We start from the raw sequence: 15,654 nt of genomic DNA on the forward strand, positions 1-15,654 counted from the left end.
TCCTTTACTTCACCTTCTTACCGAAGAAACTGCATCTGGACCCTGCAGGAACTCTACAACTGCAACAAAGAAGCAAAAATGACTTCTGCAACATTGTATCTTCAGCTCCTGCCAGCAACTGCAACTGTTTCTTGGTTGTGCATCCTCAGAGGACAGCCAGTCTGAAGCCTGCACCAGAAGAATGGTGGAATCTCCCTCAAAGTGAAGGAGTCACTTCTCTGCTTCAGCAGCCACCCGTCTGCAGTGACGACCGGTGGCTTGGGTCCCCTCTCCTGACAGAGTGTGTGGATCCAGTATCACGGGTGGTGGACTGAAGTGGTCCCGATGGTCCTGATGTCCAACTGTCCAACTATGGTGAAGGTAAGAGCTTCCCTCCCCATGCAAGACAGTATCCCCGTGCACTGCATGTTTTGCAGTTGCCAAGGCTTGTTGGAACCTCTCCATGAACTTCTTCATGCACCGTGTAGCTCTAGCCCCCAGCACTCCTTCCTGTGATGCACAGTCTCCTGCGTGATTCTCTGATGGTGTGAGATCCCTTTGTGCAGGGCTTCGTGGGCCTTCTTTTGCACCTTCTTTGCCACCATGCTGTGGGACTCCTGTGTGCACTGCCTGGTTTTCTGAGGGCTCTCTGAGTTGCTGGTAGTCCACCAGGTCCCTCCTGGTCCCGGGCAGCACCATTTTTCCGCTAACTGCGAGCTTTGCATATGCCAAGGTTTGTTGGAAGAATCCTGTGACACAAACCAGACTGCAATCATCCATCTAGCAGGGGAAATCTTCTGCACCAACGAGGAACCCGCATCTGACCTGCAACATTGACTCTTGTTCTTCACTGGTGGTTCTTCTTGTGCGCCTTCACCTGGGTTAACAGGGGCTCCTGTTCTCCCTGGACTCTTTAGTGCTTCTTGGACTTGGTCCCCTTATTCAACAGGTCTTTAGGTCCAGGAATCCATCTTTGGTGTCTTGCGGTCTCTTCTGGTTCTTGCATAATCTTCTTTCTCGTGTTCTTGTGTGTTCTAGGAAAGTTACTGTGATTGATTTCTGCTATGCTGGGCTCTGCGGTGGGTTCTATTACTTAACTTTGGTGTTTTCTAATACTCCCAGCGCATTCAACTTTCTTAATAAATGGTTTGTGTTCCCCCAGGCCCATTACTAACTATTGATATTTTCACTATTTGCACTGTTTTGGAACTGTTTTTACAGCTATTTCTGCATACTAGTGTATGTAATTTGTATATTACTTACCTCCTGAGGGAGTATAGTCTCTATGGTATCTTTGGCATTTGTGTCACCAAAATAAAGTACCTTTATTTTTGGAACACTGAGTATTTTCTTTCATGTGTGTGAGAACTGTGGACTACAGTTGTATTACAAGAGCTTTCCATGTCTCCTAGATAGGCCGTGGCTGCTCATCCACACTACCATTAGAGAGCCTGGCTTCCAGACACTGTCTACATTTCATTAATAAGGGATAACTGGACCTGGTATAAGGTGTAAGTACCTTAGGTACCCACTACAAACCAGGCCAGCCTCCTACATTGGTAGTGCAGCGGTGGGATAAGTACTTGCAATTGCCTTATCACTCTGTCACCTTGTGCTTTTCAAAGGAAAGAATACTCTGCACCTAGAGCTATACATATATATATATACCTAGTACAGGGTTCTAGTCTCTTAACTTCCTTTCCAAGAGACTAGAGATTAGTTAGGTTTTCCTTACACTACACTAACACTCATACTACATCATGTCTACTGCTGGGCTAGCCCTGGGGTCATGGGTACTGCCTATGAGGGCATGACCTTCGAAGATGTAGGGAAGAACACCAACAAAAATGTTCTTCTGAGCCTCCTTCTTCAGGATGACCAGGAACATACTGGTAACCAGGAGGAGGATGAGGAACATTCTACACCCTTAGAGTCAGGAAATCATCCTTTAGATTCAGGGGAGGGATCTTCCAAAGATCTTCCCCCCAGCAAACCTATTAGTGTAGCTGACATTGGGAGGGGTAGTCACTCAGGTAAGACTGCCTTCACACCTAGAGGTAAGGTCACTAGGGTTAGAAAAGTTAGGGAAAATCTACCTCTGCTCATTCCTACATCACCTAAGTTCCTGAGGGATCCCATGGTTCTCTATCTATGGAGGTGATGACTCCATAGATAGAGATCTCAGGAAACTGAGACTGGAGAAGGTCAGGCTGAGGCTGCTGCAGCAACAGCTAGCCCTAGATAGGAAGGACTTGGATGTGGAAAGGGAAAGGCAGGGGTTGGGGTTAGTTCGCCATGGTGCACCAGCAGTTTTAGGAGTTATGGAGTTGGGGAGGACACCATTGACTCTAGAAACTTGCATACAAGTGTTCCCCCATACAAGGTAGGGGGATGATATTTACAAGTGGTTTGTTGCACTTGAGAGGGTCCCTCAAAGGCAGTGGGCTGCTATTTTGTGGTTGTTCTTTTCTGACAAAGGGAGGGATAGACTTCTGACTGTCAGAGAAGAAGACTCAGACAACTACAGTATTCTTAAAACTGCACTCTTAGATGGATTTGGCTTAACCACTAAACAATACAGACTGAAGTTCAGAGAAACCAGAAAAGAGTCCTCATAAGATTGGATAGACTTTGTGGACTGTTCTGTGAAGGCTTTGGAAGGTTGGTTACATGGCAGCAAAGTGCCTGCTGAAGAGGGCTTATATAATCTAATTCTGAGAGAGCATATTTTGAATAACTCTGTGTCTGATTTGATACATCAGTACTTGGTAGACTCAGATCTGACATCACCCCAAGAGTTGGGAAACAAGGCAGATAAATGGGACAGCACGAGTGTGAGCAGGAAAGCTCATACAGGGGGTGACAAAGACAAAAAGAAAGATGGTTAGTCACATGACAAAGGTGGGGACAAAGATAAAAACAAGGAGTCTTTATCAGGCCCTCAAAAATCCTCTGGGGTGGGTCTAAATCCTCTTCTAACCAACAGAATAAAAAGCCTTGGTGTTATATGTGTAAAAAAAACATAGGCCATTGGGTAAGTGACAGTACTCGTCCAAAGTAAAGAAAAACACCAAAGCTCCCACCACCACAACCCCCACTGCTTCCACTAGTGCCTCTAGTAATAGCAGTGCTGGTGAGAAAAATAACACTACAAATAGCCAGTGCAAGGGTGTAGCAGGTCTCACTTTGGGTAATGTAGTAGGGGTTGGTTTAGTTAGGGAAACCACTGAGGCTGTTTCAGTCTCTGATGGTGGTATTGACCTTGCCACCCTTGTTGTTTGTCCCCTTAATATGGAGAAGTACAAACAACAACCCCTAATATGCTCTGAGGGTTGTCTGCCTTCACCCTGCACTAGAAGCCAAGAAGAAATCTCCTGTGGGTCGACTGAATCTTCCCCCTGCCAACGCAGGCACCAAACTTCTGCATCACCAGTCCTCTGGGTCTCCTCTCATCCTGACGAGCGTGGTCCCTGGAACATAGGAGCTGGGTCCAAGTGTCTTTGACAGTCCAGTGGCCCTTCTGTCCCAATTTGGTGGAGGTAAGTCCTTGCCTTCCCACGCCAGACAGTAATCATGTGTACTGCGTGAATTGCAGCTGCTCGAGCTTCTGTGCTCTTTTGCAAGACTTCCTTTGTGCACAGCCTAGCCCAGGTCCCCAGCACTCCGTCCTGCCTTGCCCAACTCGCTGAGTTGGACTCCAACGTCGTGGGACCCTCTTTTGTTGTTCTGAGTTGACTGTCATCCTCAGATCTTCTAAGTGCCTGTTTAGGTGCTTCTGTGGGTGCTGCCTGCTTCTGCATTGGCTCTCCATGTTGCTGAGTGCATCCTCTGTCTTCTCCTCCAAGGGGCGACCTCCTGGTCCTTCCTGGGCCCTGGCAGCACCCAAAATCCTCAACCGCGACTCTTGCTGCTAGCAAGGCTTGTTTGCAGTCTTTCTGTGTGGAAACAACTCTGCATCCTCCCCCACACTGTGGGACATCTTCTGACCAAAGGAGAAGTTCCTGGCACCTTCCGTTGTTGCAGAATCTTTGGCTTCTTCCACCCAGAGGCATCCGTTTTGCACCTTCGTCCGGAGTTTAGTGGGCTCCTGCTCCCCTTGGACGCTTGTGTGACTCTTGGACTTTGGCCCCTTCCTTTACAGGTCCAGGAATCCGTTTTCAGTGCTTTGCAGTCAGTTGTTGTCCTTGCAGAATCCCCTATCTCGACTTTAATGTCTTTCTGGGGAAGTAGGGTAACTTTACTCCTACTTTTCAGGGTCTTGGGGTGGGGATATCTTGGACACCCTTAGTGTTTTCTTATACTCCCAGTGACCCTCTACACACTACACTAGGCCTGGGGTCCATTTGTGGTTCGCATTCCACTTTTGGAGTATATGGTTTGTGTTGCCCCAGGCCTATTTTCTCCTATTGCATTCTATTGTGTTCTACTGTGTTTGCACTAATTTTCTAACTGTTTACTTACCTGATTTGGTTTGTGTGTGTATATTTTGTGTATATTACTTACCTCCTAAGGGAGTATATCTTTTGAGATACTTTTGGCATATTGTCCCAAAAAAAAAGTACCTTTATTTTTAGTAACTCTGAGTATTGTGTTTTCTTATGATATAGTGCTAAGTGATATAAATGGTATAGTAGGAGCTTTGCATGTCTCCTAGTTCAGCCTAAGCTGCTCTGCTATAGCTACCTCTATCAGCCTAAGCTGCTAGAACACCTCTAATCTACTAATAAGGGATAACTGGACCTGGCACAATGTCAGAGTCACCAGATCCTCGGGGTCTGTGCACGTTCCCAACACTTCCACCAAAAGACAGCTCCAATACTCTGATTAGAATTATCACAGAGTCTAAGAGAGTCCAAGTGGGGAAAAGGGGCTTAGGAAGGGAACAGCTGGGAAGGAGACCTGTATGAAGCAAAAGGTTAAAACACACAATATCAAGATTAGATCATATGAATCAGTACTAGATTATAACTCTAAGCATTGTCGTTCTGAAATAATAGACAACCTATGAATGGACTTAAACAACTAGGCTTCAAGATTACTGGATGCCTGAGGAGGAAATCAAGAAATGGTTAAATGCAATGTTCAGATTCAAACATTATCTTTTGCATGAGGATTAAGGAAAGAAAAACATTATTATATACACACTACATCACATCTAGAACTCTAGCATTTTGTTCTCTCAAAACTGAATTGTGCACATTGTATATTTTCACAAAGGTTGTAAATACCAGAGAATGATTGTGCACCATGAATAACATAAGTTAGACTCGAGAAATAAATCATGCGTCTTGCTGGCTAGAAAACCATCTCGTAAATGCCATGAAGAGGTAGCACACTATGAACACCGTGATATTAAACACAAGAAAAGAATCGTGCTTCCTGACAATTCAAATGTCACCATGAAAATGCCAGAAAAAGTTAGCGCACAATGAATAACATGAATTACACAAGAGAATGAAATTGCGCGTTTCGACGATTTGAATGTCACCATGTAAATGCCAGAAAATGGTAGTGCACAATGAACTGCATGAATTACACATGAGAAATGAATCGTGCGTCTCGCCGATAAGAATGCCACCATGTAAATGCCAGAAAATGGTAGCGCACAATGACCAGCATGAGTTACACACGAGAAATAAATAGCGCGTTTCGCCGATTCGAATGCCACCATGTAAATGTCAGGAAATGGTAGCGTACAATGAACAACATGAGTTACATACGAGAAAGGAATTGCGCGTCTTGCTGATTCGAATGCCACCATGTAAATGCCAGGAAATAGTAGCGCACCATGAATATCAAGGTTTAAAACATGAGGAACGAATCGCACGTTTTGCCGATTCGAGTGTCACCATAAGAATGCCTGGAAATGGTAACGCACAATGAATATCAAGAGTTAAAGCACGAGGAAAGAATTGCGTGTCTTGCCGATTCGAATGTCACCATATGAATACCTGGAAATGGTAACGCACAATGAATATTCTGTTTTTAAAGCACGAGGAAAGAATCGCGCATCTTGCCAATTCGAATGTCACCATCTGAATGCCTGGAAATGGTAACGCACAATGAATAACATGAATTAAGCACGAGTAAAGAATCGCAGGTCTAGCCGATTCGAATGTCAGCATGTAAATGCCCAATAAACTTTAAGCACACTTTCACACACACAAGAGTCAAAATATTTATTCATGATAATTAGGCCCAAGAACTCGAACTCCTTCGAGAATGGGATTGGGGGCCCAGCCCGACCTCCATCTTACTGCCCTGATCAAGAATTACCAAGCGCAGTGAAAGGGTGAGGTCTGGAAGATCCAAGTAGGCCTCCAGAACAGAAGCTCAAGAAGTTGCTGCTGCTCTGCACCGGGACCTCTGAATAGTGAGCACGTGAAGCTGGGCTGGCTCCCTTTTATAGAGTTTTAGCCCAGCCCACCAACCACACCGAGGCATGCTGCAGGGAAGCTTCTAGAAGGCCCTGGAAAGGGACCACACCCTGACACAGTCTGAAAGCCTGCAGCAGTACATTACATGTGGACAGTATTTATATGCATGCTGAACATAAGTCTTCAGGATGAAACTCTGCAGTGCAAAAGGTTAAACAACATTATATCAGCACAATACATAAATTATGTTAGCTTGAAATTGTTAGATTTTTGCATTCTGGTCTCCCGTAGAGCGCGCACTGCCCTGATGTTGACAGTACTCCCTCTCCCAGACGCGCTCTAAGGCCTGGTTTGTCTGGATTGAGACGATGAAAACGCCTCACAAGTACTGGAGCATGGATATCAGATGCGGAGACCCATGAGTTACTTTCAGGGCCATAACCTTTCCATGAGATTAAGTACCATAGGTTACGCCCTCTCAATTTAGAATCCAACACTTTCTTGACTTCATATTCTACTTCCCCTTGTACTAGAACTGGAGCTGGATGAGGGCGGACCTTCTGGACTGCTTTTTTCAAGAGGGAAGTGTTCCACACTGGATGAATCCGTAATGACCTTGGCAATTGCAGTTTATAGGTCACAGGATTAATTTGCTGAAGAACAGTGTAAGGACCTATGAATTTGGGGTTAAACATGTGCTTCTTCTTGAAGTCTATATGTTTTGTGGAAAGCCACACTTTACCACCTGGTTGATACTGCGGTCCCTCACAATGTTTCTTGTCATAATGCTTTTTGTATTTTTGTTTGGCTTTTTCTAAATGCTGTTGAATCAATTTCTGGGTTTGATGCAGATGTTGAATGGTTTCTGACACAGCTGGAGTAAGGGAACTTTCTTGAGGGATAGTGATGGGCAAGGTGTCAGGATGATAGCCAAACAAGCCAAAAAAAGGTGTGACACCAGTAGAAGTGTGGAAAGAGTTATTGTAGGCTAGCTCAGCTAACCAGAGCAATGATGTCCAAGAATGAAGTGCTTTTTCAGCATAAGCACACAGGTACTGCTTCAAAGTCTTATTTAATCTTTCGGTTTGACCATCTGTTTGAGGATGGTGGTTAGTAGATAGTGTAGATGTCACTTGATGTGTTTTACACCATGTCTTCCAGAAATTGGAGGCAAATTGCGACCGTCGATCGGAGAGGATCATTTTAGGCAGTCAATGATAATAAACCACCCTATTCAATAAAATAGTTGGGCAATTTCTTACAGGCAATGAAATGTCCATATTTTGTGAGACTATCTACTACCACCAGGATTACTGAATGTTGTTGAACCACAGGTAGACCTGTAATAAAGTCTAAGGAAATGTGCTCCCAAGGATCACTTGGAGTTGGGAGTGGATGCAACAACCCTTTCGGTTTTGAATGACTTGTTTTCGTGCGAGCACAGACTTCGCAGTTGTTCACCATCGTTTTTACATCTTTTGTTAAGGAAGGCCACCAAAAATAGCGTTGGATTAATTCAAGAGTTTTAGGAGTACCTGGATGACCTTCCGTAGGAATAACATGCAGCCAATGAAACACTATCTTGCGAAGTTTGGAAGTGGGCACAAACAAACGAGCGTCATGAAAAGGTAATCCTTGCTTGATTGACCTTTTCGGATTTGCTTGGGCCCATGTTTACCATTTCTCAACAGTGAAAGAATTGCGGATGTCTTCAAAGAAATCCTCAGTCTTTATGATACATAGGGATTTGTCTGGAGCAATGATAGCTCTGGAGGTTTGAAATGTAGGCAATGTGGTAGACTCTTGGCGGGACAAGGCGTCAGCTTTGCGATTGTCTTTACCAGGCCGGAAAGTTACCACAAAATCAAATTCGGCAAAAAACAGCATCTAGCATAATTGCCGAAGAGACAAAAGTCTGTCGGAACTCATGAACTGAAGATTGCGATGATCAGTATATACGGTAACTGTGTATTTGGCACCCAATAAATGATGTCCCCATTCTTTAAAGGCGTCACGAATCTCCAGAAGCTCCTTTTCAGCAATGACATAGGTGGTCATTCCAACATCGGCGATAAAAGCCTCTTACCGCTGTCAGAAGACCGCCACCATACCACCGCGGCCGCGGTGAACCGCCACGGTCATTCTGACCCACAACACGGAAACCGCCAAAATACCGACACCCACAGAAGTCCGCCACACCAAAGGTCAGCGATAAACTGGCGAAAACAAAACCGACACATCACGCCAACAGAAATACGCCCACACTATCACGACCCACGAATCCACGCGGCGGTCTTTCAAACGCGGTATTCCATTGGCGGTACACACCGCCGCGCTCAGAATACACACAAACCTACAAAACACAGCCACATTGGACAAATCGAAATACACACACCTGATACACATACACACACCACTCCCACACACCCAATTAAATATAAAACACACACCCACATCACACACAAACCCCTACAACCAGAAATTAGGAACAAGGCACACAGAGAGACTCCACCATCTACAAACTAGCAACCACAGGCACACATTACCATCACCCACATTACTTCCACGCACCGCACACAACACACCACTAAATATCACCCCACACATCACAACACACACCACCCCACACATCACCCACACCACCCCATGGCTCCGCAAAGACACCCCAGGTTTTCGGAGGAGGAACTCAGGGTCATGGTGGAGGAAATCATCCAGGTAGAGCCACAGCTATTCGGATCACAGGTCCAGCAGACATCCATTGCCAGGAAGATGGAGCTATGGAGCAGAATAGTGGACAGGGTCAACGCTGTGGGACAGCACCCAAGAAATCGGGATGACATCAGGAAGAGGTGGAACGACCTGCAGGGGAAGGTGCGTTCCGTGGTATCCAGACACCGCATTGCAGTGCAGAGGACTGGCGGCGGACCCCCAACTCCTCCCCCAGAATTTACAACATGGGAGGAGCAGGTCTTGGCGATCCTCCATCCTGAGGGCCTCGGCGGAGTATCTGGAGGAATGGACTCTGGTAAGTCACATCTTCACTATTTCATCCCCCCACCCCACCTGCATGCCAATACATACCCCCACCCTCACCCCCATCACTCCTACTCCTTGCAAATGTCTCACCATCACAACCCACCCATCCCAACACCAAGCCCTGCATGCGACCACAAAGCATGGACACCCATCACCAAAGCATGCCCACTGCACATACCCACCTCCCCCCCAAAGCCCCGTCACAAAAGCCCCCACACAGGAATGCAAGCACTGGGGGACACGGGCAGCCACACATTGCACACCATGGCACACATAGATGCAATAATCATGCCTTTATACCCCTGCAGGACCCCAACGCAACGTCACCGCGCAGGAGGGTCCACAAATGTCCACCCCACCCCTAGAAGAGGCCCACAGTGATGACAGCAGCTCTGTCGACCTGGATCAAGATGACCAGCCCGGCCCATCGGGGACCTCGGGACAGTCGGTTCCACTCGGACAGCCACAGGCCACAGCAGACCTTCCCCCCTCTGGGAACACCAGCACACCACCCACCCAGCGGGCCCATACCTCTGTCCCCAGGACACGTCAAGCAGCGGTGTGTCCACCACTACAGGGCACCCAGGTTAACCCACCACCCCAACAACAACAGGGACATGGGGGCAGTGGCAGTGGGCACACGGTCCAGGGGACAGAGGCCCAGGGAAACAGGGCAACTGGGAGGGCTGCTATGCGACAGGGCGGGGACAGGCCCAGGGAACCCACTCTCCACGAGGCCCTCACCACCATCATGGGAGCATACTACCGCTCCCAGGAGACGATGGCGATGGTACTGGCCAGGTGTCAGGAGACCCAGTGCCTGCAAGAGGAACAGTATTTGGGGTTCAGGGAGGAACTAAGAACCATCAGTTCCGCCCTGGGCACCATCGTAGGGGTGCTGAATGTGATAGCCACCTCATTGCAGCCCACCGTGGCACCACAAAGGGCCCCTGACACTAGCATGGACCAAGAACTGCCTACAACCTCCGCCGGCGCTAGTGGACAGGAGGCCCCGCCACAGGACCAACAGGCCACCAGCACCCCACCCCCTACAGAAGGAGAACCACCCCGCAAGCGGTCCCTGAGATCCAGGAAGAAGACAGAGTAAGATGCCAAGACCCCCGCCAGCAAAGGATACCACCCTGATTGTCATCCCACTGTCCCACATTGTCACCCTGTCCATCCTTAAACTGCCCCAGCTCCACTTTCCACAGGCATCTGGACAATGCACCTGTGATCCCAATAGACTGGACTCTGCCATGGACATTCCTCCACCATCCCCCCTCACCAATTTGCAACCACCCCACAATATAGACACTCAAATAAACACAGTTATTGCACAAAAAACTAAGGAGTCTGGCTTAACCCCTTCGCTGCCAGGCCTTTTCCCCCTCCTGTGCCGAGCCTTTTTTTGGCTATTTGGAGCATTTCGCGCTTAGGCCCTCATAACTTTTTGTTCACATAAGCTACCCATGCCAAATTTGCGTCCTTTTTTTCCAACATCCTAGGGATTCTAGAGGTACCCAGACTTTGTGGGTTCCCCAGAAGGAGGCCAAGAAATTAGCCAAAAAACAGTGAAAATTTCATTTTTTTAAAAAAATTTGGAAAAATGGGCTGCAGAAGAAGGCTTGTGGTTTTTTCCCTGAAAAGGGCATCAACAAAGGGTTTGCGGTGATAAAATCACCAGCTTCCCAGCTTTCAGGAACAGGCAGACTTGAATCAGAAAACCCAATTTTTCAACCCAATTTTGGCATTTTACTGAGACATACCCCATTTTTACGATTTTTTGTGCTTTCAGCCTCCTTCCAGTCAGTGACAGAAATGGGCATGAAACCAACTCTGGATCCCATAAACCGCAACATTTCTGAAAAGTAGACAAAATTCTGAATTCAGCAAGGGGTAATTTGTGTAGATCCTACAAGGGTTTCCTACAGAAAATAGCAACTGAAAAAGAAAAATATTGAAATTGAGGTGAAAAAAACATCAATTTTTCTCTAAGTTTTACTCTGTAACTTTTTCCTGCAATGTCAGATTTTCGAAAGCAATATACCGTTACGTCTGCTGGACTCTTCTGGTTGCGGGGATATATAGGGCTTGTAGGTTCATCAAGAACTCTAGGTACCCAGAGCCAATAAATGACCTGCACCCTGCAGTGGGTTTTCATTCTATGCCGGGTATACAGCAATTCATTTGCTGAAATATAAAGAGTAAAAAATAGCTATCAAGAAAACCTTTGTATTTCCAAAATGGGCACAAGATAAGGTGTTGAGAAGCAGTGGTTATTTGCACATCTCTGAATTCCGGGCTGCCCATACTAGCATGTGAATTACAGGGCATTTCTCAAATAGACGTCTTTTTTACACACTGTCTTACATTTGGAAGGGAAAAATGTAGAGAAAGACAAGGGGCAATAACACTTGTTTTGCTATTCTATGTTCCCCCAAGTCTCCCGATAAAAATGATACCTCACTTGTGTGGGTAGGCCTAGCGCCCGCGACAGGAAACGCACCAAAGCGCAACGTGGACACATCACAGAAAACAGACCTGTTTTTAGCAAAGTGCCTACCTGTAGATTTTGGCCTCTAGCTCAGCCGCCACCTAGGGAAACCTACCAAACCTGTGCATTTCTGAAAACTAGAGACCTAGGGGAATCCAAGATGGGGTGATTTGTGTGGCTCGGACCAGGTTCTGTTACCCAGAATCCTTTGCAAACCTCAAAATTTGGCTAAAAAAACACATGTTCCTCACATTTCTGTGGCAGAAAGTTCTGGAATCTGAGAGGAGCCACAAATTTCCTTCCACCCAGCGTTCCCCCACGTCTCCCGATAAAAATGATACCTCACTTGTGTGGGTAGGCCTAGCGCCCGCGACAGGAAACACCCCAAAGCGCAATGTGGACACATCACAGAAAACAGACCTGTTTTTAGCAAAGTGCCTACCTGTAGATTTTGGCCTCTAGCTCAGCCGCCACCTAGGGAAACCTACCAAACCTGTGCATTTCTGAAAACTAGAGACCTAGGGGAATCCAAGATGGGGTGATTTGTGTGGCTCGGACCAGGTTCAGTTACCCAGAATCCTTTGCAAAGCTCAAAAATTGGCTAAAAAAACACATGTTCCTCACATTTCTGTGGCAGAAAGTTCTGGAATCTGAGAGGAGCCACAAATTTCCTTCCACCCAGCGTTCCCCCACGTCTCCCGATAAAAATGATACCTCACTTGTGTGGGTAGGCCTAGCGCCCGCGACAGGAAACGCCCCAAAGCGCAACGTGGACACATCACAAAAAACAGACCTGTTTTTAGCAAAGTGCCTACCTGTAGATTTTGGCCTCTAGCTCAGCCGCCACCTAGGGAAACCTACCAAACCTGTGCATTTCTGAAAACTAGAGACCTAGGGGAATCCAAGGAGGGGTGACTGGCGGGGCTCGGACCAGGTTCTGTTACCCAGAATCCTTTGCAAACCTCATATTTTGGCTAAAAAAACGCATTTTCCTCACATTTGAGTGACAGAAAGTTCTGGAATCTGAGAGGAGCCACAAATTTCCTTCCACCCAGCGTTCCCCCAAGTCTCCCGATAAAAATGATACCTCACTTGCGTGGGTAGGCCTAGCGCCCGCGACAGGAAACGCCCCAAAGCGCAACGTGGACACCACCAAAATTTTGGAAGAAAACAGAGGTGTTTTTTGCGAAGTGACTACCTGTAGATTTTGGCCTCTAGCTCAGCCGGCACCTAGGGAAACCTACCAAACCTGTACATTTCTGAAAACTAGAGACCTATGGGAATCCAAGGAGGGGTGACTGGCGGGGCTCGGACCAGGTTCTGTTACCCAGAATCCTTTGCAAAGCTCAAAAATTGGCTAAAAAAACACATGTTCCTCACATTTCTGTGGCAGAAAGTTCTGGAATCTGGGAGGAGCCACAAATTTCCTTCCACCCAGCGTTCCCCCAAGTCTCCCGATAAAAATGATACCTCACTTGCGTGGGTAGGCCTAGCGCCCGCGACAGGAAACGCCCCAAAGCGCAACGTGGACACCACCAAAATTTTGGAAGAAAACAGACCTGTTTTTAGCGAAGTGCCTACCTGTAGATTTTGGCCTGTAGCTCAGCCGCCACCTAGGGAAACCTACCAAACCTGTGCATTTCTGAAAACTAGAGACCTAGGGGAATCCAAGGAGGGGTGACTGGCGGGGCTCGGGCCAGGTTCTGTTACCCAGAATCCTTTGCAAAGCTCAAAAATTGGCTAAAAAAACACATGTTCCTCACATTTCTGTGGCAGAAAGTTCTGGAATCTGAGAGGAGCCACAAATTTCCTTCCACCCAGCGTTCCCCCACGTCTCCCGATAAAAATGATACCTCACTTGTGTGGGTAGGCCTAGCGCCCGCGACAGGAAACGCCCCAAAGCGCAACGTGGACACCTCACAGAAAACAGACCTGTTTTTAGCAAAGTGCCTACCTGTAGATTTTGGCCTGTAGCTCAGCCGCCACCTAGGGAAACCTACCAAACCTGTGCATTTCTGAAAACTAGAGACCTAGGGGAATCCAAGGAGGGGTGACTGGCGGGGCTCGGACCAGGTTCTGTTACCCAGAATCCTTTGCAAAGCTCAAAAATTGGCTAAAAAAACACATGTTCCTCACATTTCTGTGGCAGAAAGTTCTGGAATCTGGGAGAAGCCACAAATTTCCTTCCACCCAGCGTTCCCCCAAGTCTCCCGATAAAAATGATACCTCACTTGCGTGGGTAGGCCTAGTGCCCGCGACAGGAAACGCCCCAAAGCGCAACGTGGACGCCACCAAAATTTTGGAAGAAAACAGACCTGTTTTTAGCGAAGTGCCTACCTGTAGATTTTGGCCTGTAGCTCAGCCACCACCTAGGGAAACCTACCAAACCTGTGCATTTCTGAAAACTAGAGACCTAGGGGAATCCAAGGAGGGGTGACTGGCGGGGCTCGGACCAGGTTCTGTTACCCAGAATCCTTTGCAAAGCACAAAAATTGGCTAAAAAAACACATGTTCCTCACATTTCTGTGGCAGAAAGTTCTGGAATCTGAGAGGAGCCACAAATTTCCTTCCACCCAGCGTTCCCCCACGTCTCCCGATAAAAATGATACCTCACTTGTGTGGGTAGGCCTAGCGCCCGCGACAGGAAACGCCCCAAAGCGCAACGTGGACACATCACAGAAAACAGACCTGTTTTTAGCAAAGTGCCTACCTGTAGATTTTGGCCTGTAGCTCAGCCGCCACCTAGGGAAACCTACCAAACCTGTGCATTTCTGAAAACTAGAGACCTAGGGGAATCCAAGGAGGGGTGACTGGCGGGGCTCGGACCAGGTTCTGTTACCCAGAATCCTTTGCAAAGCTCAAAAATTGGCTAAAAAAACACATGTTCCTCACATTTCTGTGGCAGAAAGTTCTGGAATCTGGGAGGAGCCACAAATTTCCTTCCACCCAGCGTTCCCCCAAGTCTCCCGATAAAAATGATACCTCACTTGCGTGGGTAGGCCTAGCGCCCGCGACAGGAAACGCCCCAAAGCGCAACGTGGACACCACCAAAATTTTGGAAGAAAACAGACCTGTTTTTAGCGAAGTGCCTACCTGTAGATTTTGGCCTGTAGCTCAGCCGCCACCTAGGGAAACCTACCAAACCTGTACATTTCTGAAAACTAGAGACCTAGGGGAATCCAAGGAGGGGTGACTGGCGGGGCTCGGACCAGGTTCTGTTACCCAGAATCCTTTGCAAAGCTCAAAAATTGGCTAAAAAAACACATGTTCCTCACATTTCTGTGGCAGAAAGTTCTGGAATCTGAGAGGAGCCACAAATTTCCTTCCACCCAGCGTTCCCCCACGTCTCCCGATAAAAATGATACCTCACTTGTGTGGGTAGGCCTAGCGCCCGCGACAGGAAACGCCCCAAAGCGCAACGTGGACACATCACAGAAAACAGACCTGTTTTTAGCAAAGTGCCTACCTGTAGATTTTGGCCTGTAGCTCAGCCGCCACCTAGGGAAACCTACCAAACCTGTGCATTTCTGAAAACTAGAGACCTAGGGGAATCCAAGGAGGGGTGACTGGCGGGGCTCGGACCAGGTTCTGTTACCCAGAATCCTTTGCAAAGCTCAAAATTTGGCTAAAAAAACACATGTTCCTCACATTTCTGTGGCAGAAAGTTCTGGAATCTGAGAGGGGCCACAAATTTCCTTTCCACCCAGCGTTCCCCCACGTCTCCCGATAAAAATGATACCTCACTTGTGTGGGTAGGCCTAGCGC

Source organism: Pleurodeles waltl, chromosome 2_2 (assembly GCF_031143425.1).
Source record: "Pleurodeles waltl isolate 20211129_DDA chromosome 2_2, aPleWal1.hap1.20221129, whole genome shotgun sequence".
NCBI lineage: Eukaryota > Metazoa > Chordata > Amphibia > Caudata > Salamandridae > Pleurodeles > Pleurodeles waltl.